Here is a 17,160-nt window from a genome sequence, read left to right as displayed (position 1 = left end):
AAACATTTCAATATTTTGTCTTTATACGTAATCTATCTTTTACAAAATATTAGTACTCAATTAATATTTGAGCATGACTATCATAGAGAGGTAATTTTACAAAAATAAAGGGTACTTTGTTGTTATAACGAATGATGGTCAAATAGAGGTTTGAGTGTATGTAAAATATTTAGCGTGACCAATACTTTGTTTTATATATATCAGTAGCATAATTTAATGTCAATAAATGAACAACATCACATGTGGTAAAAAAATATTTCATTTCTTTAAGTTTCTACCTTATCTTTGTAGAATTGTAGTCTTCTCCTTTTTTCTGCCACATATATATTATATAGTTGTTGTCTAATGAAAGTATATAATATCTTATAGAACTTAGAAGTTGTATCGTGATATAAAATATTAAACTTTTTCAATAATAAAAATTAATTGATGAATAAAAGTTAAAGTATTATTTATAGAATCTTTAATTTGATTTAAGATTATTTTATGATCAATCACTAATTTCTTATCTATTTTATACAACTAGCAAGGAGTGTATCTTGTGACATAACATTTTCTCAAATTAAAATAAACACAAAATAACAGAAAATTTATACATAAATAATTTCATATTCAAACTCAATATAAATATAAAAAAATAAAAAATAAATGGAACAATACATAGTTAATGAATAATAAGACGAAAATATATGTTCATGCTATACTCACTATAGTATTCAATTTGATTGAAATATCTTGCCACCAACACTTTACTTTCTCCGTTCATTTTTTCTTACATATCTATTAAAAAATAATTATTAGCATGATTATATTATCATATTTATAGTAAAAGTGAAAAATTATTTTCTGAAATAGTGGATTATACATCAAAACTAATAATTCAATGGACAATGTTGATGCCCGTTGTTTTAGCAAAATTAGAAAGAAACTCCTTCGTTTGAGGGTAAAAAATAAAAAATGAAAAAACAAATAAGAAATATCTTACCCAAATCATGTGACTTTTTTCATATTTGTTTATTATTATAGTCTTTCCCACAACTTTTCGTCATTGTTAACTCATGAAAATCAAAAGAAAAAATACGAGTGTGAATTGATGAATGATTTGCTACAATTTCTTCTTCAACTCTTTCTTATGTGGTACCTCGAATTTCGTTGAATATTGAACTTAATCAACTGTTGCAAATAACCCTTGAGATTTTTTTAAGAAGAAGAAGAGTAGAAAACATGAAAAAAAAAAAGGCGTAGAATAAAAGTGAGAGGAAACTCCTCTATTTATAGCTAACAAATAGTACTATCAGTAGGTGCTAATTGTGGCTTATCAGAAAAGTTACAACCTTTCAAAAAAGTCATTGCTCATCGGAAAAGTCATAACCCTTTGGAAAAGTCACAACCCTTTGGAAAAGTCACAATCCTTCGAAAAAGTCACAACTCATTGAAAATGTCACAACCCGTCAAAAAAGTCACAACCCTTTGGATAAGTCACAACTCTTTGAAAAAACTACAACCCTTTAATGTGAAAAGGTATCTACTTTTAATATAATTAAATTAATAAATATAAGAAATTGAGTATTTTTAGTTGAGGGTATTATAGTAATTCAACATTCAAGTTTAGGAGTTCATGTTTTTAAGATAGTAATAGATAGATAGATATAGATAGATAGGTTGATAGATATAGATGAACTATATATGATATTAGTTAAATTTACGTTTATTAAATAGCTTATAAAATTACCTTTTAGATCTTCGTTGTTAAATGCAACAAACTCGAGAATGATTTTAACTGATTTGATTAGTTGGATTTTATGCCCTCATTTGTTGGTAGTGCGAAAGATATTTTTTTTATAAAATTATCTTACCTTTTCAATAAATTCTGAAATGTCTAAAATTACCTAAATTAATTGACAAAAATAAAATAAACATCTATATATATATATATAAAGCTGAATGTAAGCAATTCTATGTGGCACCTCTCTATGGCCAGTATTCTTATTTATTTATTTTTCTCATTAAAAAAATTATTGAATAAGATAAAGAAACAAATATGTAAAATATATTAGTGGCAGTTATGTCATTTTTAATACTCATAACTGTAGCACATAAATATTAGAAATTAAAAGAGAAATAAATAATTGTTGATAACTATATGAGAGATATCAAGAGTTTTCTCTAATATTTAAAATAGAGTAGATAATCATAAAACATTTTTAAAATATGGTAAAAGTCATTCACCAACTAATATTGATGTGTTCATTATTGACGGAGTAGTAGAAAAAATCATGATTTGATTAGCTCCTTTCTCAATATTTCATTCCTTTATATGATTGTGTTTCAAACATCTTCTTTGTTTTAATTGTTTTTCTTCCTTTCTTTACTTTTTAACTTTTCAGGAACATCAAACAAGTTTCATTGAACATGCACGCATCAAAGAAAAAAAAAATCAACAACGTACCAAATAAATTTTTAAAAAAAAGTCATGAAGGGAAAAAGGATAACAAGCAATGGAAAAAGAAAAAGAAAAACAACGAAGCTCCTCGGAAGGAAATTAGAGATGAAGAGAAGAGATCTCAGAATGGACAATATTTCGTCGGTTTTAGAGTAAAATAATAGTCAAATCATTGACGGTAAGCATTAGATATATGAAAATTGGAATTAATTTTATGCAAGAGTTAATCTAATATCCTATTTAGTATGATATTCTATATGATCGACTAACTACAAATTGCACCATATTCTTTTCTTTTTTTTAAAAAAAGTAATCAAATTTATTAATAATAACTGAGCATATAATTATGTGTTTAAAGCTTCAGGATAAAAAAAATAAAAATTAAAAATCAAAATAAAAAAAACGCAGAAATAAAATTATTAGGAATATTTTTAAAGTTATTAGAATCTAAAATAGGTTAGGAATCTTACGATTCAAAATCATTGTACAATTACAAATATATATACATATAAAAAGAAATTCTCAAAATTATTTATATTTAGCCTACAAAACAAAAAAAAAAAATCAAATATTAAAATCAATAAAAATGGACACCTTAACTTTGTCACTTCTTGATGATCATAGAATATGATTTCTTTATGAAAAGAGAAAGAGAGAGTATCTCATGATTCTTCAGATATTGATATAAGAAGAAAAGTCATGTAACAAATGTTCTTTTCATAAAAAAAAAAATTAACAGGATGTTGCACTATAATGTTTTCTACAAGAAAATTTGTATTGTGAAACAAAAATTAAATCATACTGGTTGAAAAACTTATAGAAAAACTGATGAGTGATAAGAAGAATTATTTAAAGAAAGAATTAGTTTAATTATTAAATTAGAATAAGTATAAGGAGAAATATATGTTGTCAATTATCATTTGAAAGGATCCTAAATTAGTTCTCACATTATTACTTTCCATTTTTATTCTTCTTCCGTTCTTTTTTTTATTTTTTTTGTTTCATTTTTTCTTATATATCTTTAATTAATGTTTGTTTTATTTTTTATTGTGATTTGAAAGAATCCTAAATTAGTGCTCACATTATTTTTTTCAATTTTGTATTCCCCTAATTTCGTTTTTTTGTAAATTTTATTATTTATTTTTTCCATTTTTTTTCCTTATTTACCACCTTTAATTAATGTTTTTTTTTTATCTTTAATTATACTTTATATTCTTAGAAATAATGAATATATATATACATATATATATTATTCTTCCGTTCTTTTTTTAAATTTTTTCTTTAATTTTTTTGTTTCATTTTTCCTTATGTATCTTTAATTAATGTTTGTTTTATTTTTTTATTGTGATTTGAAAGGATTCTAAATTAGTGCTCACATTATTTCTTTCAATTTTTTATTCTTCTAATTCCGTTTTTTGTAAATTTTATTATTAATTTTTTTCCCCTTTTTTCTTGTGTATCACCTTTAAATTAATGTTTGTTTTATTTTTATTTATTTATCTTTAATTATACTTTATATTCTTAGAAATAATATATATATATTAATTTTGTTGACTTTTTTTAATTTTAAAGACTAAAAGACAAAAATATCAAAGGTAACCATATTTAATTTTGTTCATGAACAATCAAATTAATTTTCTTACTTCCTTACCTTAATCTGATAATTAATGTCATTTATATCATTTCCTTAAATCACTTCTTTTTTTTAAAAATAAAATTACTTTCTGTTATTTATCTATTACAAGAATTAGTTATTATAATCTTTGTAACAAATATATTAATATTTATTAATGTAATTCGATTTTATATTTTATAAATAAATTACATCATCTCTTCTGCTAAAGATCTATACGATTATACCCATATCAAATACTAATAAAGTTAAAAATAGAAAATGATGACACTCTTCTTAATTCAAATATTTATTTAACTTTATAAAAAAAATTACGTTTTTTCTTATAATTTTTTTTTAAAAAATAATTGCTCAAAAATTTGTCTTGAAGGTTTATCTATTTTGCATTTTTCCAAATTTTAAATAATTTCATCATTAACGATATTAATTTTTTCCCTTAATCTCATCATTAATGCTATTAATTTTTTCCTTAAATTACTTTTTTTCCTTCTTTGTTCTTTTTTCTTTCTTTTCATTATTTATTTTAAAATATTAGTTATTGGTATATAGGTTTTTGAGTATTTTTTTGTACTTCTATAAAAGAAAATTATGAATTATGCCTAATTTAAAGAAAATAATTAATTAGGTGAATTCTTTTATTGAAATGGAAAACAAGATCTATTTTTTTTCCCTTCTTAGATTACTTTAGGTTAACAATTATAGTTTTTTTTTAAATGAAATTATAAATTTAAAATTATTAGAAGTAGAATTTTCAATAAATAATGTATTCACAATTTCCTTATCTGCGTGAAATTGATTAAAATTCGTGAATACTTATATATTGCCTATTTGATTCTTCGATTGATTTTTAAATAAGAGGAAATACATAATTACCCCATCAAACTTAGACCCTTTTTTGAAGTAGACACTTAAAGTTTGTGCAAGTCCTATTACCCCATGAAACCATTTTCAACCAATATAAATATATCATTTTAACTTATTTTTACCTCAGCTGTGATATCACGCTTAAGAAGCGCGTGAATGAGGAAAATTTAGCTTTAACCAGTTGAAATATGACACATATCATGTCAATTTGATCTCCAAATTACTGCATCTACTTCACTTAACGAATAGGGCAACAAAATTGAAGAAAACCCGAGTTCTGAGCGAAAAACTTTAGCGGAGTAAAAATAACTGTTGAATGCTCCGTCCCACCCCCATCGACGAAGAAGTGAGAGAAGAAAACAGAGAATGAAACAACAAAATCTGTCTCCGTCACCGAGGAAATCAGTTAGCCGTGGATAAATTCTTCGCCGGCAATGACCCTAAAAGGTGTTTTGTTTGATGGACTGAGACTGTGTTATTCAGTTACAACTCAATCCTTTCATGGAAATCCATCCGAAACAATAAAAAAAATACCCATAATTTAAAATTGAAATTATTAGAGAGTGGTCAATTAGTTGCAGTATCTGATAAAGATACAAAATGTGCAGAGTTAGTTTTTTGGAACACACATTCCATGACAAATTGATAATCTAAACATCAGATTTATTGTTTGATTCGCTTAACTTGTCTAGTTCATGGTTGCATTTGAAAACAAAAAAAAAAACAAAGCAACAGTTTAAGCGGAAAGAATGAGAAAGGAGAGAGTGAAATGATATATCCAGTTGGGTTTAGAGGTTGAAATGTGAACGGATCTTCTGGGTTTTACCCAATCTTTTATTAAATGGGTGGTAGAAAATAAATTATATATTATTTTTTTTTGGAGTGAACACACACGCATCCGTTGAGATTACCATTGTTGTCCAAATGGTGTATTTATAATGGTTGAAAATTGTTTCATGGTGTAATAGGACTCCCGCAAACTTTAAGTGTCTACTTCAAAAAATGGTTTAAGTTTAACGGGGTAACTATGTATTTCCTCAATAAATAATAATTAATTACTTCATGTATGAATGATATTGTGTTTGAATTAAAGTTAATTGGAAATGAACATGATATTGTATTAAAATCTTAATTTGGTAATTCGATTTTTTAAAATGTTATAACATTATTGTGTCAATTTGTTTTTAAAAAATAATTGATCGTTTTCTCTGATGTCAACTTAATGTGAAGATATTATTTCTTTTCTTAATTATTTTATTTAAGAGGAAACACAAATTTTGGCTCTAATCAAAATAGAATTTGCCTTTTTATTTCTACTTAATTTCTAAAAAAAAAAATATTTTAAATAACTTCGCGCGGACAAGTTTCCTAGTTTCCTATATAACTTGAATGGTTACATAATTATTGATTGAAAAATATAAATTTGTTTGAACATATAATCAAGAGTTATTGAATAATAAAATTTAAAATTAACACAATAATTATGCAATAAAAGAAATTTTATCATACAGAGTTAGTAATCAGTGATTAAGTAATCATAAATTATGTATTATCAATTAAACTAATGATATTAGATGGGTTAGATCGTAATTATGGGTATTACCTTGGTATCTAAACAAAAAAATAAAATAATTAGGTGTAAACCTTTTAAGGGGTCAGAATTATTTGAAGAAGTCCCAACCGAAGAGAACATAACAGTGCTACAACATGCTCAAGCATAAATGAAGAAATACTTACATTACGAGGAAGAGTTTTGGATGCAAAATGCGAGGAGTAGAAGGTGATAAGAATACTAGTTTTTTCATAACATGGTTAATGGCAGAAGGAAGAAATTGCAAATTAAAATGATTCAAAACTCATAAGGGGAATGACTTTTAGAAGATCAGTTAGCAACAGAAGCAATTAACTATTACCAAAATCAATTCTCCCGAGAGGAGAATTTTGTGGAGGCTCCTATGTTTAGAAACATTCCAGACATGGTAACACAAGAAGATAATATTCTTCTAAATGCCATGCCCACTGAAGTGGAAGTAAGAAAGCAATTTTTGAGCTGGATGGAGTTAGAGTAATGGCCTCTCATGAAGTTTTTACCAAATGTGTTGGGAGATTGTAGGGTAAAATGTTATCAAAGTGGTAAAAGCATTCTAGGATAGTCACACTCTTCCTAAGTCAAAAATTCACACTAATCTTGTATTGTTACAAAGAAAAAAAAAAGATAGTGAATAAGTTTTCTAAAATGAGACCCATTAGCCTCAGCAATTTCTTGAATAAGGTCATTTCTAGAATCATGCATGATAGACTTGAAGTTATTCTGCCATTACTAATTTCTAAGAATTAGTCTGATTTTGTGAAAGACAGAAATATCATAGAGAATATGCTATTGGCTCAAGAGATTATCACTGGTATTAGAAAAAAGGGTATGTCTGCCAATGTAGCTATAAAGCTAGATATGACAAAAATTTATGATAGAGTGTCATGACAATTCCTCATTGGGATTTTTGGGAGTATTTCTAGATAAAATATGGAGGTTGTTGTCTGATAATTGGTACTCTATCCTTCTGAATGGACAATCATGTGATTTTTTTCATTCAACCAGAGGAGTAAAGTAAAGTGACCCTCTGTCCCCTTGCTTTATTTATCTTATCAGCAAAATTGTTATCTAAGTGTTTGAATGTCTTATTTGAAGATACAACCATTAGAGGATTTGGAATGCCAAAGTGGAGTTCTGACCTCAACCACTTACCATAAGCTGATGACACCATAATATTTGTATATGTTGATGAGTATTCTCTAAATTTAGTGATGAATACCTTAAATGAGTATGAAGGGATATCTGGCCAGACAATCAATAAAGAGAGGAGTTTTTTCTACATGTACAACAAGGTCTCAGGCAATATAATTAATCAAGTCTCGCAGATCACCGGATTTAATAGAGGTCAGTTTCCTTTATTATATCTTGGGTGTACATCTCTCATGCTAGAAAAAGGAGATCTTTCTATAATGATATTTTAAAAAAGGTAAGGAACAAGCTTAAGTTTGGAAAGGAAAAATTATTTCTTATGGAGGTAAGACTGTGCAAATTGCAAATGTACTTCTAAGTATGCCAATTCATCCCCTTTCAGCTATAAACCCACCCAAGTGAGTTATTCATGACCTTTACAAATTATTTGTTAGATTCTTTTGGAATAACAAGAACGAAGATATAATGAAGCATTGGGTATCTTGGGAGAATAATGTGTTTGTCTAAGCAAGAAGGTGGCCTAGAATTCAGTCATTATTTGATGTCTCAAAAGCTTTATTTGCTAAACTTTGGAAGAGGTTCAGAACTGTCAAATATCTTTGGGCCAACTATATGTGGAATAAGTATTGTAAAAAATAAGGTCCTCAAATAGTAGAGTGGAAATGGGGGGTGGGGGTGGGGGGAGGGGGGTCCACAAATGTGGAAAGTGATGTTAGAAGCTAGAGATAGTATAAATCAAGAAATATGATGGAAACCTAAGTGTGGACACTCTAATGTCTTGTTTGACAAATGAATCAAATTAGGAGCATTGTATTATTTGATACCACCTACTATTCCCATTTATAGATTTGTAGAAGATGTTAGTAAACTTATGTGTCATGGTAGATGGAATGAAGATAAGTTGCATTCAATTTTTCCTATCACTATTGTTGATCATATTAAGCAGGAGTTGGTTATCCCAGAGGAGTAGAGGTTGGGATAACCCCTGGTGAATGTTGACCAGTTCTGATAAATTTACTGTCAGTAGTGCTTGGAACATTCAGAGACAGGAGGAGGAAAAGCAATTTGTTTGTTATAATATATGGAATAAAGGTTTACTGTTCAAGGTATCATTTTTCATATGGAGTTTATGAAAGAAAAGACTGTCTATTGATGAATTGTTAGTTAATATGGATTTCTCTATTGTTTCTAGATATTATTGTTGTAATGGACATACTCCTGAAACTGTTAACCACCTATTTATAACCTGCCCATTAGCTTTAGGCATATGAAAAATATATGTTTTATTTGTTGGGATACATGGTCCTTTCCTACACCTAAATCAGACAGTCAATAAATGGTGGAAATGTGAATGTACTAACAAGTTGAAGCCTATATGTTGGAATACTGAACCACAGATTTTCCTAAGGAACATATATATTCTATATGTTCCTTTGCAGATTACAGCAGTTATGTTATGTAAAGCAAATAAAGTAATGACACAATATTTTATCGCGGAAAACTCCACCTCATAAAGGGTAAAAACACCACGACCTACACCTCTGTAGGATTTAATTCCACTTCATTAAATTCTGAGTCTCAACAAAAGATTACAAACCTATGTAACCTAAGGAATTATAAACTCTAATTCGTAGACGTCAACAACCAACTAGATCGTCGACCCCACTTCAAGTTATGGATTCAGATTACAACTCTTGCAATCCTAGGAATTAACTATAATTCCTAAACTCCAACACAAACCCTCCAAGGTTTATGTTCTCAAGTCTTTAAGTAGCCCCAACTTGAAGACTCTATTCCTACTCCAGTTTATACTTCACTGGATCTAGAAAGAACTAAAGATACGACTCGATAAAAACTCAATACAAGAAAACTTGACTGAAGAACTATAAAGCATAAGCCTATGAATATTGATCAGGTTCTTCAATCTTATTTCCTTGCGTTGGTTGCACTTTGTAATAAGAAATCACTCAAATATGAACTCCCTCTATTTGATTGTATTATGCTTGTAACTCTCTGTTTAGGTGCGCAATCTTTTCTGACGACAATATTGCCCTATTTATAGATCACAACTTCTCAAAGTCATGTTCAACTCAAACTAGACTTTACCGCATCCTCAATGCCTTGTTCAACTCGAACTTGACTTTACCGCATCTTTTAAGCCTTGTTCGACTCGGACTCTACTTCACAACTTATTTGATGCAGTTTCCTTACTCGACTTGGCTTTGATTTATTTCCTTCTTGAATATTTATTCACGCCGTTCTACTTCCTTCTTTGCTTATGATTCCTACTTTGTTTATTCTTCCTACTTCTCTTAGGATTTCTTTATGAAAGGAAACCTTTTTGCACTGGTTTCTTGTCGAAAAAGCAACCCTTCCACCGCTTTATAACTTCTAATTCGTGTGGTTGACGTTCTTCTTATCCCAGTCGGATTCGGTCTGAAAGGAACATGTCAGCGCAACTGGTTCCTTTCATTTGTTCCTCTATTTGTCAATTATTAAAATCTTTTTCGATCTAACACTATCTATGAAGTTGTACCAATATTTATCATGCGGCAGATATAAAAGAGGAGGAACATGATCATGCATGGCGGCAAAATGTCTACCAACAAAGTGATATATAAGATTAACATGAACATATATTTATTTACTAGACATATACATGGCTGAAGAACATCCCTCAACAATGATCGATGTTAGTACAGTTCCTAAAAAGATATACTCCTCAATTAAATTGTAAGGCGGTTCAATAGAGGAAGCCTAACAATGATTGTTTTAAATGCAATACTGATGGTTCCTCTAAAGTCAATACTGATCCTAGTTCTATAAGATATTGCAATAGAGATATGAATGGGGATATGAAATATGATCACGAAGGAAGATTCAAGATGGGACCATTATTAATCTAGAAGCCATGGCTATCAAAAAAGAATTGGAGTATTCCTTTGCTAATAAACTCCTAGCTGTGACTATTGAAACTAACTCATTATCTATGAAAAAGATATTGGATGGAATATGGGAAATGTCTTGTGTTGACACCCAATTTTGACCCTCCCCAATATAAATTAATCATCGAGCTTCCTAAATTCTAAACGATTTGAAATAATTGGCTTTATAAAATTCAAAATAATTTTCAAGTCATTTTAAGTAGTTTTGTCATTTTTATAAATTTCAAAATAATAAATATGATATTTTATATAATTATGTGTCTAATTAGTATATTTTATGAATGTTCGAAAATTGTCTCAAAACGATTTTAGTTTTATTTAAATATTTGGCTATTTGGTTCGAATTAATTAATAACTTATATTTCGAGTTAACTAGTTTATAATTAAGTTAATTATTATATAATTATGTGTCTAATTAGTATATTTTATAAATATTTGAAAATGATATCAAAGGATTCCTATTTCTTTTAACTAAGTGTTTTACTAACTTAGTTTAATTTAAATCATAATTACGATTTTGAATTAATTAGCTCATGTTTAAATTAATTATATTATTATCAAGTTAATTATTTGATTTCATTAAGAATAAGAAGCTCGTTAATTAATTAATATTAAATTCATCTTATTTATTTATTTATATTTTTCGGCCACATTCTCCAAGTAAATTTGATTTGATTAATTTTGTAATCCTAATCAGTTATAATTGCAATTCTTTTGGCCAAATCCTCAATTCAAAACCTAGCCATTTTATTACAATTCTAACCCTTTTCTACCTTGCATCCAATTCTTTTTAAAGACCAAAGTTGGGCCAACCTTTAGCCCAACTTCAGTCAGCCCATATCCACTCTGACCCAGCCCAAAGCAAAGAAAACTATGCCCCATATAATTACAATACATACACCAAATGGACCCCACCCATATACCCTTTGTTCTTCTTTTACTTCCAGCAAAAACCGAGTAACGTGAAAAGCAGAAAAAAAAAAAACCGGAAAGAACCCAGCAACGTCTCTTTCGACGTTAATACACGGAGGCAGACGGAAAGAGCGAGGGACGCGTACAACAGTACGCAGTGCTGCGTCTTCTTTGTCCTCATTCCTCAACGTCTCTCTCCAATTAATGTCGCAGCAAGCACGCATTTCTCCCCCTTTCCTCTTTCGGAATAGGGGAAAAATTTCAGAGAAAAGATGTTTGTCCAAAAGGGCGAAAGGATTTTTGATTTCAAATTTGGAATGCCAAAATTCCATCCGGATTTTCCCCCCCTCTTTTCTACCCTAATTTCCTGGTATAAAAGTTCTCTTGGCATTTAGTCTTGAAAAAAAAAAAAAGAAAGAAAGGATTGGAGAGATAGGGTTGTGAAATTTGGAGATCTTTAGTTGACACTTTTTTTAAAACAGATACACAGAGAGCAACCATAGTAAGAAATAGCTATAAAAATACCTACAAAATACAGGAAAAAGATCAGTGTTAGAGAGAAATAGTTGGAAAAGATATTGGGAAAAAGATTGAGAATCAGCTAATTTAAGATAGGAAGAAATATACTCGAATTAGATAGTTCCTAAAACCATAGAAAGATCGAGAACCCAGATTTCTGTTCAGTCCTTGCCTTCGCCTGTTTCCGGTTTTGGTCATTGGAGTCCTTGTTTGTGGCTCGGAAGGTTCTCAAATAGCTCGTCATCCCAGATCCGCTGCTTCGAGAAAGGTAATATCACTTCCCTCTTCGCATTTTGTTCGAATTTAAGTGTTGTGTGATGAATCAGTTTCTTTGGTTTTGTTTTGTTCTCTCTTGTTTTTTTGATTGAAATATTCATGGATGAGGGCCTGTTTTAATTTGAATATGAGTGTTTAAATTATTCTTGAATATTGAATCACTTATGTTCTTGGAATGGGTTGACCCATATTTAGCATCACCTTGCTCAAATGTTCTGTTGGGAAGTCATGTTCATTGAATGTATTTTTCTTGTCGATTTGAGCTCTATAAAACTGATCGTTGGTTGTAAGTTCTGATAGAGTTGAGCTCACTTTTATTCTTGATATATTCCTAAAACCATTTTGAACTCACTCTTGTCCATAGGATCGAGTCCTACTTCAGATTTTTATATGCTCCATTCCTTTGTCAATGTTTCCCCTTTGTCAAGAATATGGAAGAAGTGATATTGCTCTCTTAACTCGCTAATAGCTTGGGGTTGTCCACTAGCTTTTGGTTTGCATATTACATATTTTTTGGCCTTAATTTGTTATTATTATTGGTTAGTTTGTTCATGTTTGAAGTATGTAATTTCTATAGCATTGGTTGTTGTCCCTCTAGCTGAATAAGAAAGCATGATATGTGTCTTCTCTATTTCATTTAGAGTTCCATGTTGGTTAAGGGGAAAATGATTGTTTATGTGTATTACTTTGTTATGATAAGCTGAATTTTTTTTATTTATTGCGGGCTGTTTTTCTGAGATTTTTAGCTCTTCTTAACCTCATGTAGTTTCATTTTTGATTTTTAGCTATTGTTGGATCATTGTTAGGTATGCAAGGTTTATTAAAAGTCGTTTAGTCATTAGTTGGTCAGGGCTTATCTTCTTTTTTTTTCAATTGGAAATCTTAGGATAAGGCATTATTTCATATGTCTCTTGGTTCGGTATTCAACTTTTCGATAAAAATTGGTGTTCATAAAAGTCCTTTTGTATACATTTTTGTCCATGTTTCTTTCGGTACTACCGTTATGATTAATATTCAAGGAAGTAAATTTAGGGAATAAGTGTCAGGATCATTTATGGGCTTTAAATGCTTAAATGCGTTTAAAAATGATGGCCAACTTGAATTGCTTAAAATATTTATATAGTTGTCCATGCATCATTATTATTTTTATTTCTGAGATTGCTGCATTTTTTTTTATTTATTTTTTTAGTGTTATTGCTTATCTATTATGTGTGCTTTTGGGATAAAATTAGTGGTATCAATTGCCTTCTCTTATTCAATCTATTCATTTATTTTCTTTAGCTAAGGTGTTAAGTTGTAATTCCCTTTGATACATTTTTTATTTTGGGAATGGTTAATCATCGTTAAGCTACAGTTTGAAAATGTCATTATTGGGCACTAATCTTATTCTTATTTTTGTTTTGCATGTGTAAATCTATTCGAGTTCGCCACGAACTCCTATTTTCTTATCCCATATTTCGTGAGAGCCATAAAGGCCCAAATTCCTCCTCCATCGAGTCAGCCATCTAAAAATCGACGAACAAGTCCCGAAGCGGAAAGGATGTGCGAGAAGTCGGAAATCGAAAGACTGGGCCAAAAGCCCGTTTTTGATTTCTTATTTATATTTTTTTAGTTGTATTTTGTTGTTTTGGGCCTAAGCTCTTATTATTTAATTTTGTCATTATTCCGTTAGATTTTTAGGACAGGTGAAAAATTGGGCCTGAGGGCCAAAGATAAAATATATTCTTTTTATGATTAGTTTAGGACAGGTACAAGTGATTCAAATTCGGCCCAAAATGAAAGTGGGCCCAAATACTGGCCCAGGCGGACAGAAAAACCAGATTTGGGCTCAAATCTCTTTCTCTCACCTCTTTGTTGTGTTTATGTGCTCGTTAATATTTTCCACTAACCTTAAGGTCGAAAATTCAAATCCCCAGAAGACACCCATTTTGAATTAATCACTTAACTAAATCATTCGTTTCTTACTCAACTTTAAAAAATAAATAAATAAGTTTATGAAATACTTCACTTAGATAATATTTCATTATTTTTCTATTAAAATAGGTCTCAACTATAAAGTAGTTTGCAATTCAAGATAAGTTAAAATACTTTAGCCAAATAAATTAGTTATCGAACAACCACATTAGTGGATATTCTAGGTGCCTTAAAAAGTCTTCCTAGAATATTAATAGGAACCCCGAACCCCTTTTAAGATTTTCATTAGATTCCTGTTTTAATCTGTTGAAAATAAATAGTTTTCTTAATTTTCTTTAAAAATTAAGTGGCGACTCTAAAATCAGTCAAAATATATTTTCTAAATAAAACATCTTGGGGTATCTCTATAGTGGTTAAACAGATCACGAGAATGATAGAAAAAGGCAGGGTGGCAGTAGAGTATGTTTTCAGGAAAGGAAATGTAATGATAAATTATTTGACTAACCTAGTTGTTCATTTTGCAGGTTTCCTTAAATTTTCATCATTCCACGATTTACCAACAGAAGGAAAAAAAAATCTTAACATGAAAAAAGCAGAGATACACAACTTGAGAATTAGAAGATATCATAATGCAACTTACACAAACAACAATTATTGAATAAACAACTCGAATAATAATATAGGTACATAGATCAACATGTTCAGAACACATATTACACCTTACTCTAATAGAGTAAACATCAAAGTGAAAAGAACAATAAATTATCTCTATTAGAAACTTTTCACGCGGTGGTAGCAACTTCTTTGGAAGTTCAATCCGTCGGAAGGGATCTAACAGATGATTTGGTCCATCTTGCACTTATAAAGTTTTTATTTTGATGAAAATATTAAATTACTCAATAAATACGAACCTGCGGAGGAAACAAAAACTAAGATTGAAGAAGTCTTTTTTGATAATTTATGCTATAGCACATGGTGAGAGATCTAAGGTGAATATTTGCATTTCCCCAAAGTTTGATTAAGTGAACAAGACAACTATATTTGAAGGATAATTTTAGATTGAGATGATACATTCTAAATTATATACCAAGACACTAGTTGGGGAACTTACAAATTGGAAGATGAATCGAGTACCTCTCTCGACATCTTCATCTGAAGAAGAAGAACACGAAGTGTCTAAGCTCACTTTGCCTTTTGTTACTTTTTTCCTCTTTTTAGTTTAGTTTAGTTTTTTTATTATTTCCTTTGTAGACCAACTTATGGTCCTTTTCTATTGATTGTTAGTCTCTTTATTATTTTAATTTAATAAAAGATGACCCAATTGGGTCTTTTATTAAAAAAAAGACTTGTTAAGGGGCCGGACCAGACCAGTCCAATTTAGAAGAAAATCATGAAATCATGCAAGGTGTCTCTCAAAGTGTGTGAAAGAGAATCATCCTTCTCATCATCAAGGACAATCTTCTCTTAGTTAACCAATCGCATAACTCTATCCTTGAAGACAAAACCGTTTTCAAGAGTGTGACTTACAAGTCTATGATACTTGAAATAATTTGGTTAATAAGTTTTTCCAGCTTCATCAGGTTGATTCATCTTTGAATACTCAATAAGCTTTAACTCGAGCAACTCATCAAAAATTTCAAAAACGTCAGAATCCAAGAAAGGGTATTCCTTTTCTTGCCTCTAATGTCGACTTTTGATTCAAACTCTCTTGGAAAGTCTTTTTCACACTTGGATTCTTACTTTCCTTTGTCATGAAATTCACAGGTGACATATTCATATTTATGGATACTTTGTTGTCATTCCTGGGCACAAATTTGCTCCATCTCTTGGGTTCCTTCTTGTCCATTATTTTGAGAGGATCATGGACAAACGTCATATCTTTTCCAGTAGAGGACATGCTGTCACGACCCGATTTCTCAAGTCATGATGGCACCTACTATAACCCACCAGTAGGTAAGCCACCCCGTAACCCGGAACAACAAGTAATGGGTCTGAGGGTAGAAACTAAACAAGAGTAGGCAAATAACAATATAAACAGGCGGAAGCAAACCAAAAAACATATATACAAATAAAGATCCCTCCCAGAACCTGGAAGTCACTAGTACAGAGCTACTAACAAAATGAGTACAAGTCCCAAAAGTGGACAACAGAGACTGGACTGTCTCGAAAGGTAAAAGACAAGTCTATATATACAGATGGAGACTGAAATAGTACAAAACTTAGTGTGCTCACTCCCGTCTCCGGATCAGTCTGCTCCAAGCTCGATCAACGCTGGCTACTAGTACCTGGACCTGCATCACGAAATAGATGCAGAGCGTAGTATGAGTACCAAAACAACTGGTACCCAGTAGGCATCATAGGCCGACTGAACTTGAAAAGTAAAGGCAATATGAAAAGAAGGAATAACACAAACCGAAGTCAAGAACCAAAATCTAACTAACAAGGGAATGCACACGAGTGTACAAAGAACTAACTAAAGCAATCTATAAGCTAACTACACCTAACTGGGCCCCCATAAGCCCAGAAGGTACACTCGTGCGCAAGTTAAATAAAAACCCGAACGGACCCCCATAAGCCCGACGAGTACACAAAATAACTATAACTAAAGAGAATTGCATATGAGAACCCAAGAATGGAGAACACGAATCAAAACCTCAACCCTAATTAGTAAAATTTGACAATACAGAGGCCAGACCTCTAACCGGATACTCACCAGAAGTACCCAAGTAACCAATCACAAATATCAAGTATATGAGGCCGGAACTCTAATCGGATGCTCTATATAAGTATCTGGGAAATAGAGGCCGGACCTTAAACCGGATGCTCTATATAAGTATATGGGCGATAGAGGCCGGAACTTAAACCGGATGCTCTATAAAAGTGCCAATGTAGCTGCTGAAAGAGTCCTAATCGA

Source organism: Solanum stenotomum, chromosome 12 (genome assembly GCF_019186545.1).
Source record: "Solanum stenotomum isolate F172 chromosome 12, ASM1918654v1, whole genome shotgun sequence".
Taxonomy (NCBI): Eukaryota; Viridiplantae; Streptophyta; class Magnoliopsida; order Solanales; family Solanaceae; genus Solanum; species Solanum stenotomum.
The sequence above is the reverse complement of the archived record's forward strand: the minus strand, read 5'-3'. Positions refer to the sequence as shown.